We start from the raw sequence: 12481 nt of genomic DNA, 5'->3' as shown, positions 1-12481 counted from the left end.
GAATCTAATGAACAAAACAAATAAGCAAAACAGAACACAGGCATGGAAACAAGGAACAGGCTGACAGGGACCCGAGGGGTGGGGGAGGCAGCTAAGGGAGGAAAGAGTGGAAGGGCCTAGTTAAAAAAACAAGTATAAATGACCCATGGACATGGACAACAGAGTAGGGATTGACTGTGGGAGCAGGGGAGGGAGCAGGGGAGAGCAATGGGGGGATATTGGGACAACTGTAATAGAACTGCAATTTAAAAAAAAATTAATCTATGAAAATGTGTTAATGCTACACTTCTAAATCTCAAAGTAGAAACACATTGGTATGTCATAATGAGGGAAAAGGCATGTCAAAAGTAATGTGTTACTAATTCTAGTATTAGTTAATGATATTAGATAAAATGCAAAAATTATGTAAAGGAAAATTTATATTAGAATTTTTTCAATGTTAGGATAAAAAATTACTTGTGTTCAAATGTGCCTTTAGTTTTATTTTCTCCTACTAAGATTGAAATAACTGAGGTTACAATTAAAATTCAGTACCCTTAGCACTCTGGGGAGTGAAGTTATGGGTAGTCTGGTGGCACAAAACGTAGGTCTAGATCATAAAAATAATCCTTTGAGAAAAAATTTTGGTGGATGTTAACTGATACATGGCTTTTATTTGTCACAGATATCTATAATTTAAATGAACTCATATAGACATAGCAGAATATATAAATGGGTGCTATTAGGAAGGGGTAAGGCGTTCCGTAAGTCAAATCCCTGCCCATCATACTTTCTTTTGTCTTGTTTTCAGTAGGGCAATACACAAAAGGAACAGTAGTTAAATAAGAACCACAACACAATATTAAGGGTTTCACAAAAGCCTGATATCTTACTACATAGCTCTGGGGAAGGCTAGTTTTGAGTAGCCTATCTACATGGAACCTCATATATTGCCCAAATATCTTTACCTCAAGAACTTATCACCTTCAGACTGGTCATGTAGATGAAGGAAGGAGAGATGAGATGAAGCATGAGATGGCCAGCTCTGGAAACCTATCCCCTTGGGAAGCTCTTTCACCTACATTTAAGCACAGGAAATAGAGAAGAGATAGAAAAGGAATAAAGAAGATGGATGTGCATAATTTAATGAACACACACACATGAGTGAGGAAAAACTTCATTATCTTTTGCTTATTGAATAATTGGAATAGGGTGTCTTCCTTGAGGCAGGGTGTGGGTTTGGGGATGAAGAGTAAAAGCCAGGATGGTTATGGGAAGAAAAGTGTAAAAAACATGACCAGAAACATACCTTATAAAAATATGAATATTGAGAATTTGAGGCTAAGAGAGGAGATATTTGGGGACAAAAAAACCATTCAGGGTATTTAGACGGAAAAAAAGCAGATATAAAATAAGAAACATAGAAACTTTTATATATATATTAAATATATAAGTATATATTAAATATATTATGTACATAGAAATATATGCATATTTTACAAGTTGAACTCTAAACACTGTGAGGTATTAAGGGCATCAATCTTCCCACACAGTGGAAGACCCTTGTATAATTTAAGTAGACCCCCAACACTCATGGATTCCCAACCACCAACTGAAAATTTAAAAATCCACATATAAGGGGACCTGCACAGTTCAAACCTGTGTTGTTGAAGGGCCAGCTGTATAGACATAAGTTTCTCCCACTATCTGAATGTAGAACATTCTTATGAAAGCTTTTGTAAGCTGAAATGGCATAAAACAAAGAAGCAATTACCTCAGGGCACATCTTGCTAAGGAATGCACAAAATAAATCAAGATAAAGCACAGTTGCTCACAGACACAGTTCATAGCTATGGTGCTTGATTCTGAGATGCCCCAGGGAAGGAGCTTGGTGTGGCTGCTCTGGCTGCTGGGGGTGTGTAGCACCTCTATAAGGGCTTTTTGGAAAACACATGCTGAATGCTATTTTAGCTTTCACTTTTCTTCATAAAAGAAAAGTCCTCTTCAGATATCTTTCTGTTAGCAAAAGTATTCTATAAGTATATCTATATCTATATCATCTATATATCTATATCTATATATATAATGATTTAGTACACAGTGATACACATACGCACACACCCATACATATATAACTTAGTCACTAGGGAAAGAGATTTATACATATCTGCACAGTAAACCTAGAAAACAACTTATACTAATCCAAACTATTTGTGTTTTAATTTACAAAATAATAACTCTTAATCACATATAAACAAAATATTAAAGAAAATACCAGAGTGAGGAAACATACAGCTGACTAGTCAGAAGTAAAAATGACACCGAGAATAGTAAACATCTACAAAAGAGATTTAGTGTATTCAAAGGAAAACAAGTATTTATTGCATTTATTTAAGAGACTGCTGTCTAAAAAAAAGAGTATTAAAAGGAAAAAAGTCTCTAGAAATTTTTTAAAATTTAGCATATGGAATGAAAAGTAAAATGAGCAAAGCTGAGGATCTGGCTGATGATCTGAAAGATTAAAATTGAGAAAATGCCCCAGAAGATAAAAAAGCAAAGATAAAGGGATAAATAGTAAAAGGGAAGATTCTTTTATGGGGAAAAAAATCTAGGATTCCAGATCTTATTGAATAAGGATTCCAGATAAAAAGAACTGTGATGGTGAATGGAAACAACTAAATTAATAGTAATTAAAAAGATTATCTTTAGCTGAAAAGGTATATTTTTATATTAAAACACATAGAAATGTTGATTAGAATGATAAAAGAGCTATATCCTGTGAAGTTGCAGAATTTCAAGGATAAAGAGAAACTGCAATCTTCCATACAGGGAAAAATAGGTACAACATACAGAAGAATAGGGTTAGCAGATTGACTTCTCATCAGAACACTGTGTGCTTACAAGATAACAAAGAAACAACTTGAGGAAAATAATATCTACTCAGACAAATTATCAGTGAAGTGTAAAGGAAAAAAAAGTTCATTTTTTTTCCAAATGCTCAAGAAAATGACTCCCTGGGGAGTGTTTTGCATCCTACTGTGTGTGGCCCAGATTCCTTTCCTCACTGTCACCCCTTTCAGGTCTGAAAACTGCATCCCCATCTGCTGGGAGTATTGGTTTGCAGCTGCTTCCCTACCCACTCACCAGCCAAATATTGTCCTGTTGATGGAGAGTCACCTGCTCGGCATCACTTTGTGCCTAACACCTACTCTGTTGTCCCAACTTGGAGCAGTTCCGCAGGGCCTCCCAGCTCAGGAGTCTCATGGGGCTTCACAGTCCAGCTTCCCTTTACCCAATCCTGCTTCCTTCCTTTAAGCAACCCCCTTCCCATCATTCCACACTAGGTAATCCCTAGGAGCAAGGCCCAAATTCCTGAATGTGAATCTTTGTCCCAGGAACTTACAGGGCAAAATTTTAAAATAAGAAAAACATTCAAGAAAGAAAATGGTAAGGTGATTTTGAATTAGTGGTCAGTAAAGATGCATGAAAAAACATAAGTGCAAAAGAAAGAAAGAAGTCACTAATGCCAATGTTTGGGATACTCTCCTTTGAGCATTTGAATTTCAGTGCCATTGTAATGGGGCACAGCCAGGGCCCCCCGCAAAAGGTATTTGTAACAAGGTCCAGAGATTGGGGTGTCCAAGAAAAATATATTCTCCCCACCCCACGGCGGGCCGCCATGGGGGATGGGAGCCTTGAGCAAGGCCATTGAGAGTCATTTTATATGTCAATAAAAGGACAGCTTCATTCCTCATATGCAAAGAGGGTTATTTTTCATATCACCAAAGCTAATCAGGAAGGTTTAAAAGACTTAATACAGAATGTAACTGGGAGAGAAAAAGGAGAGAGAGGGGCCTGCAGGAGAGAACAAGGGACACAGACTCTAAGGAACAGTGTGAAGACCACGCGGGAAGAAAGAGGGGAGAAAGGATTCTTGTTAGTGGGCCAGGAGAAGGTGCCACATGGTTATGGATTAAGAGCTGGAGATCGCGGGGACACAGGGGATGGTGCTGAGAACCACGAGAGGCCTGCCTAGCTGAGCCCCAGGCTCTGTTCTTTTTCTTCTGAAGGACGGTACCCCTGACAGGTCTGACTGGCCTAACTGGGCAAAGGGGGGACGGCAGGAATGCGTGTGTGCGCTAGTGATTGTTTTAAAGGGATATGGAGGTCTAAGGGTGACGTTTAGCCATTAATCAAACCTGTATAACTTTTGAATAAACAGTTCCTTTCCTTTTCACCAAACTCTGCCATTCAGAGCCATAATTCCAAGAGCGGCGGACAAAAGACCTACAACCGAGAGACCCTGGGGAAGGGGGGGTCATTGTTTTGGTAATAGCATCTGGGCACCACCCCCATCACAGGTCCATTTGTTCGGTAGCATCATGGGATTGCATTTCTTTCTGTACAATTTTAATTTCAGTATTTGAGTTACATAATTATAAAAATTAAAATAGTTACATAATTTAAAAACTCTAAATGTTGTTTTCATTGTGCTTATACTTTTGGAACCAACCCAGAGGAAACTAGAAACAAAACTCATTACATATTGAGTATAAATTTTATAAGCTTGACATTTTAAAATAATAATATAGACAACATACTTTAGGAGAGAAAGGAGAAGAGACCCATAGTTGGGTTAGTCACTATATGATTAATTTTTTGAAAAGGGGAATCAAATAATACTGTCTAAAATTAGTAAGTCATATAAAAATCTACCTGAGGAAATGAAACTCAGACATTATGAAAAGGAATTAACTATCTAGAGTGAAATGGAAGAGAATGTGAGAATTTTGTACTCAATTTGAGATTCATCTCTACCTGTTTTTTAAAATGTGTAGATAGTTCTTTAATTTAAAACATAACTTTAAAATATTAAAGAGCACCTTTATCAATAAAATACTGGGTAAATAAATTATGGTGAAATAAATTTTAATGGTCACTTAAATCCTTCAATTTAGATAATGCCCATAACTTCTGAAAGTGCTTTCACATGTTGCTGAAGTAAAAATCATTTATTGATCACTTCTTCTGGGCAAGCCATTGCTTTCCCTATTAACACATTTATTTTCATCCAGAAGACAGATGAGAGAAAATATCTTTTTGTCCTTTTGGTGGTTAAGTAAACTAAAATGCAGAGAAAGTTGTTTTGCCTAAGGTCATAAAACTCACCCTGGCGATTCTAAAGTTCTCTTCTCGATAGTCCTCCCAACCCCAGATTCTTGTGCTTTGCTTCTCCTCCCAATCACTGGGAAATGAGTAATTCCCGAAAAGGTTAGCTCAGAGAGCCAGTATGGGAAATAGGTAAAAATAGATACAAGGAGAATTAGGAAATGGGTAAGTAATTAATACTTTCTTTTTCTTATTGTTGTTCAATTAGAGTTGTCCCAAATTTTCCCCCATTACTGTCCTTTGCCCTACCCAGCCCCCACCTCCCACATTCAGTCCTCCCCTCACCACATTGTCTTTGTCCATGTGTCCTTTACACGTGTTCTTTGACTTGAATCTTCCTCTTCTTCCCCCTTTTATCCCCCCTCCCCTCTTCCCTCTGGTTACTGTCAGTTTGTTTTTTATTTCATGCCTCTGGCTCTACTTTGCTCACTTGTTTATTTTGTTGATTAGGTTCCTAAGTGCCCAGCAGTAAACGAGTGGATCAAAAAACTGTGGTACATTTACACAATGGAATACTATGCAGCAGAAAGAAAGGAACTCCTATGCTTTGCAACAACATGAATGGAACTGGAGAGCATTATGCTAAGTGAAATACACCAGGCAGTGAAAGACACATGCCATAAGATCTCACCTATAAGTAATTAATATTTTCTATCTAGTTTTATATGCCAGGCACTGTGGTAGTTGCTTATACAGATTTTGTGTCATTGATCCTCATAATCTTTTCCCCTAAGCAGAGTTTCTCAACCTTGGCATTATTGCAAGTTTGGGCTGAATAATTCTTCCTTGTGGGGCTGTTTTGTGTATTCAAGGATGTTTAGTAGTATCTCTGGTTTCTACACACTAGATGCCAGTATCATCTTCACCTACATTTGTGACAACCAAAAATATTTCCAGTTGTCCCAGGAAAGGAGAGGGAGGATCAGCCACAGATGGGCAGCACTGCCCTACAGGTATGGGTTATCTTCCTGAGCTGTATTAGGGAACAACTTCCCCCACAACAGTGGGATTCTGGTTCCTTGAACTTGGGTTCTCTTTGGGGTTTTTATTTTCAAATATACCTCACTGTGAAATTGGTACTGACAATGTTGAATTTTACTTTACCCCTGTGATTCTGGAAACTAGCAATGGTTAAGAAATCCCCCTACCATTTTGTGTTCAGGAAAAGGCTTACTGCAAGGAACCTGTCTCTCCTATACCATTTAAATATTACTAAGGGTTTTCTTTCACCTCTCACAGGGCCAGAATCATTCTCTAAATTCCCAATCTTTGCTTCATAAATGAATAGTTGAACTGTTTTGTCCCCACCAATCAATCAGAACAAAATGCTTGTAACCAAAACTTGGTTAAGTTCCTCTCCCTTTCTCAGAACTTTGGACTTTGATCTATCCTCCAGCACATACAATCCCTTCTTAATGTCCTGTCCTGAGAATAAAATGACCTGAGGATATAACATTTTCTGGTCTACAGTCCTACCACCTCGCTCCTACTCATCTACCTCATCAAGCTTTGTTTACTCTTCCAGGTGAAGAAAAAACTTTTCTGCCTAACTTTTGGGAAGCTGGCAGATCTCATGGTTATATGTTCTTCCTATTGCAATATTTTCCTCCTGTTACAGTAATTTCCATCTATGGAGTCCTTTGCCAAAATTTTTTGAAACAAGTTTTTCTTTACCTAGATACAAACTTATTTTTTTTATTTGACATTATAGTAACATAAAAGAAAAGAATGGTATATTTCATGATATCTCTGCCATTTAGGACAGAAAAAGCTGCATTTAACCTAAAATAGAATTTTAATTTTTAAAAAAGTATGTGGAATATACATCATAAATACATAACTGAGTAAAAATAACAGCATTGAATGCAGTGACTTCAAGGGTCACTGATAGCCACAACTTTTTAAGTGAGTTAGCTTGGGACCCTCAGGCCAGAAGCAAGAGAAAATAGCTGCCCAGGAACTAACATCTATGCATTTGTCAGCATGGGCCACAATTTTCTTGTTAGTTGAGTATTAAAATAGTCAAGGTATCGCTGGCAGAAGTGGGTGACTCAATGAGAAACTGATGAGATGAGAGTCATTGCCTGAGGCACAGAACTCTTGCTTAAACTGCCTCCCAAAAGTCTGCATTTATGAGAAGCCAACTTGTCTCTAAGAACAGTCCCAATGCCTAAGAAATGGCTCCCCACTGGTAAGGTTAGTTCAAGGAAGCAGAGATGAAACAGAAATAAAACAAAATATGATCTGTCATGGAGAGGTTACCTTTTGTGGTCATGATATATTATCTCCTGAGTGTGTCTCTTCCATCCTGAAATCACCTTTATTCATTCCATAACACAACAGGGAGCATAGCTGGTGTGGAAGTGGGGATGAGGGAAGGAGAAATGAGGGAGCAAAAATGGTGCCACCAGCATCAGAGTTTTGTCTGTAATAATTTTCTAGACATACTTCACTTGCCTATTCTGTTAAACTTGCTTCTAAAATTTTTCGCTTTTAAATTTTAGACTTGGCTTCAATTGTTTTTCTATTTTCAAGAAATAATATTCTAGATTAGAATTTTCTGTAGCCATTTAGACATAAAACACACCTAATGACATGAAATCATGTTTTTTCGCATGACTATCACAGCTAGTGATACTCAAATGAATGCAGAGGTCCCATGTGTGATAGAGAAGAGGAATTGCCTCAGTTCCCTGATGCAAGCTGTCAACCAATCTCCACACTTTCTAACGCTATTTCTCAACCATACACCCTCCCTTTCTTCCACTGATGAATACTCACACTGACATTAACATTGAGCCTTTGGATCAACATTGATTATAATCTCAAGGGGATTCAGAGGCCTAAAAGGTAGTAAATGATTAAAGTCAACAGATACGAGATACAAAAAAGTGGTAGAACTAATGACTAAGCAAAGTTGAAAGATATTAAAATTCAATTAAAAAATTTTGCAGAATTCTGTTAGAGCAAATTATTGATTCCTATGTAAGAGCTCTCTCTCTATGTTATGTATAAACTTATATAAAAGTTTAAAAATAGCTATTGCAAGGTCAGAGAGGTTTTTTTTTGTATGATTTATATGTTGTTCAATAATTTGACAAAACAGTAGATACTTACGTTTAATTTTTGACTTTCTTACAAGGCCAGTAATATCTAAACCACATTTTCAGCAAGGAAACAATTCTCTGACCATTATATATGTTCTACCTTTTTGAGTGGCTATAGGATTTCATGTACACCACAGTCTATTGGATTACACTTGAATGTCCAACCCATTTTTATTACCTGCCAAGCTTCTGTTGGCATCAAAATTTGAAAACTAATGTCTGTAAAAGCTATAATTCTTTGATTCTATTCCAGATTCATAAATTCACAATCTCCTTCTGCACGTTTAATCTATACTAGTTAATATACATATATATTAAGAATGGGTAGATTATTTTCCCAGAAATAAATATCCAAAAAGGATCTATATGTCACCTTGGAAAATAGGCTGGTGAGAGAGAACACCAGGATCATGAAAAATAATAGGTGAATCAATGTTATCTTGAATGGTCAAATTAACAATAATAATTATGAAAATATTAAACTTGTTGAATCCTCAACAGCTTATGTCGATCAAGATATATGCACATTCAAGGGCAAGATGGCAGAGAAGTGAATGGGAGTCACACTGACCTCCTCCCAGGATCAATCTAGAATTACAACTAAATTGTGGAGAAATCACCTGGAACAAAAAAACTGAACAGTGGCAAGAGAGAAGACTCATAACCTTGGGCAGACAGAAGAACCAGCTTCAACATAACCAGACTGGTAAGTAGTGCAGGGAGGGACCCAAGAAGGCTGGCCGGGTACCCACAGGCAGCAACGCTGGAGGTATATTAAATGGATGGTTGGATCCCCCTAAGAAGAGTGGAGTCTAAACCCTAAGCTAGGATCCCCAGCCTACAACAAGAGACCAAAAAATACACAAATAACAGCCAGCTATGAAAAGTAGCAGGGTTGCTTTCTGCCAGAGACAGGTGACTGGAGATGCAAAGAGCTGTTTTAAGGGCCAATGCATAAATTTTCATTTGCAGCCACTTTGGGCTTAGGCAAAGGCAGGGCAGAGTGCGCTAAGGAAGCCTGAGGAGAGACTAAGAAGTAAGCTTTGGGGATGGAACTGAGAGAGTAGCTGGAGGGATCCTGGTGCTGAGTCATCCCCCATGCAGCAGCAGCCACCTTACTCAGACAGACCACTCCTATCAGAGCAGCACCAGCCTGAGGGGAAACAACAGCCCTGACCACAGCAGGGACTCCGCCCCACCGTATGGTACATAATCCTGACTTCTGAGTGCAAAGGGACTAGATTAACAACTGAAGGATGCAGCCACAGACAGTAGATCCCTAGAAGTCTCCAGCAGACTGCCTAAGGTCAGATGGGGTCAACATCTCACATCACCAGAGGCGGATACAAAATGAAAAAATGGTGGTAAATACTGGAGGCTACCGAGAAGAAATCCACTGTGGTCTTCATGATTTGCAATATTTTCTTTACTACATAGCTTTCTAATGTTTATTTCTGGAACATCAGTTTTGTGCATATTAAGTCACTAGATTTTATACTACAGTTTATTTCTCTCTCTTTTTTTAAGTTGTGAAACATTGCAAATATGCAAGGATACATCTGAATGGCCAAATGTCAGAGAATTCTTTTTTTAAATCATATTTATTCTATTACAGCTGTCTCAGTTATTCTTCCTTTGCCCCCCTCCACCCATCCCACTCGATCCCCAGGTCCCAGGGTCAATTCCCACACTGTTGTCCATGTCCATGGGTTTATTTCTCTCCGTTCTTATAATAGTCTTAAGCTCTTTACAGCCCTATTAATACTGGTTCATTTGTTGTTGATAATGGGATTGCAGAGGGGACTTTTGTGAATGTGGGTTTGTATCCTGGGTTTTGTGGTTTTGTTCTGGCAGCATCTGCAGAACAACACTCAAGACATGGTAGGCAGCATGACACCAATTCAACCAGCTGGAGGGAAGGACCCACCAAAGAATGATCAAATAACAACCAAACCACAATAACTTCCAGACAGCTAAAGTAAATCACATAAAAGGCATCCCAGAACATCAAGTTCAGGAGATCAAGAAGACTGCACCACTGAATCTCCCAGGTCTCCTACCATAGCAGTTCACACCACAAAGTTAGGAAGTAAAAACAGATCAATTTAAGAAGCAGAAGCAAAAAAGTAGAGTCTCACAAATAGTGGGAAGGCAAAGAAACAACCCCAGTTGAAAGGAAAAGAGGAATCCTCAGAAAGAGTGATAAATTAAATAGAGGCAAGTAAACTATAAGATATTAAATTCAAAACAGTGATTATAAGAAAACTCAATGAACTCAGTGAGCTCAGTGAGAATTACTAAAAACTACAGGGAAACTAAGAGGAAATTACTGAAAAATATATTAGCATGAAAAAAAAACTTAGAAATATCAAGAGCCAAGAGGAAATGAAGAATACAGTTTCCAAATTGAGGAACACAGTAGAAGGAATCAAAAGCAGGCTAGATGAATCATAGGATAGAATCATTAAGCTGGAGGACAGCATAGAAAAAACTCCCAGAAAGAGCAAGAAAAGGAAAAAAGACTCAAAAAGAATGAAGAAGCATTTAAGGAAATGCAGGTAACCTGAAACATGATAATATCCATATAATAGGGATACAAGAACGAGGAGAAGAGGAATGAGGGGTAGAGAACCTGTTTGAAAAAGTGATGATGGAAAACTTCCCTAATTGGAGGAGAAAAAAGTCACACAAGTCCAGGAAGCACAGAGGGTCGCAATCAAGAGGAACCCAAAGAGGCCCACTCCAAGTCACATCATAATTAAAATGGCAAATATCACAGACAAAGAGAAAATCCTTAAGGCAAGAAGGGAGAAACAGGTAATAATATACAAGGGAACCGGTATGGCTAGCAGCAGCTTACTTCTCAACAGAAACTCTACAAGCCAGAAGGGAATGGCAAGAAATATACCATGTGATGAAAAGCAAAAGCTTGCAACCAAGACTACTCTACCCAGAAGGCTCTCAATTAAAATGGAAGACATAATAAGGAGTTTCCCAGACAAAAGAAAGTTAAAAGAATACACCTCCACCAAACCAGCATTGCAAGATATGCTAAGGGGACTGTTTTAATAAGATTGAGAGAAAGAGTGAGAGAGGAATACAGGTGCAAAGGGAAAGATGAGTAAGTACCTATCAATAATAACTTTAAATGTAAATGGATTAACTGTTCCGATCAAAAGACATATGGTAGCTGAATGAATAAGAAAACATGACCCACACATATTCAGCCTACAGGAGACTCAGCTCAGGACAAAAGACCTACGCACACTAAAAATAAAGGAATGGAAAAAAAGTATTCCAAGCAAATGAACAGGAAAAAAAAGCCGAGGTGCCAATACTTATATCATACAAAATAAATTTCAAAACAAAGGCCATAAAAAGAGACACTTCATAATACTCAAAGGAGGAATCCTTCACGAAGACATAAACATTGTAAACCTATATGCACCCAATATAGGAGCACCCAAATATATAAGGAAAATTTTGGAGGACTTCAAGAAAGATATAAACAGCAACATGCTGATAGTAGAGGATTTTAACACTCCACTGTCAACAATGGATAGATCTTCCAAACAAAATATCGAAAGGATATTGTGGAACTGAACAATACATTAGAACAAATGGACTTACCTGATATATATAGAAACTTTCATCCCAAAGAAGCAAAGTACACATTCTTTTCAAATGCACATGAAACATTTTCAAAGCTGGACCACAAGATAGGGCACAAAACAAGCCTCAACAAATTCAAGAAAATTGAAATCATAACAAGGATTTTTTTGGACCACAAGGGCATGAAACTAGAAACCAACCTCAAGGAAAATACTCAAAACCATTTAAGCTAAGGGAGACTGAAGAGCATGCTTTTAAACAATGAATGGGTTAATAATGAGATCAAAGAAGAAATCAAAAAGTTTCTGAAATGAAAATGAACACACAACAATCCAAAAGCCATGGGACACAGAGAAGGCAGCCCTGAGAGGGAAGTTCATAGCAATACAGGCCTACCTAAAAAAGATAGAAACATTTCAAATAAACAACCTAACCCTACATCTACAAGAACTGGAAAAACAACAACAAACAAAGCCCAGCACAGTAGTAGGAAGGAAATAATTAAGACCAGAGTAGAACTGAGTGACATAGAGAGTAAAAGAACAATTTAAAGGATCAATAAATCCAGGAGCTGGTTCTTTGAAAAGATAAACAAAGTCAACAAGCCTTTAAGC

Source organism: Pteronotus mesoamericanus, unplaced genomic scaffold (assembly GCF_021234165.1).
Source record: "Pteronotus mesoamericanus isolate MK-2021 breed Mesoamerican mustached bat unplaced genomic scaffold, CSHL_Meso_final contig_27, whole genome shotgun sequence".
NCBI classification, from domain to species: Eukaryota; Metazoa; Chordata; class Mammalia; order Chiroptera; family Mormoopidae; genus Pteronotus; species Pteronotus mesoamericanus.
The sequence above is the reverse complement of the archived record's forward strand: the minus strand, read 5'-3'. Positions refer to the sequence as shown.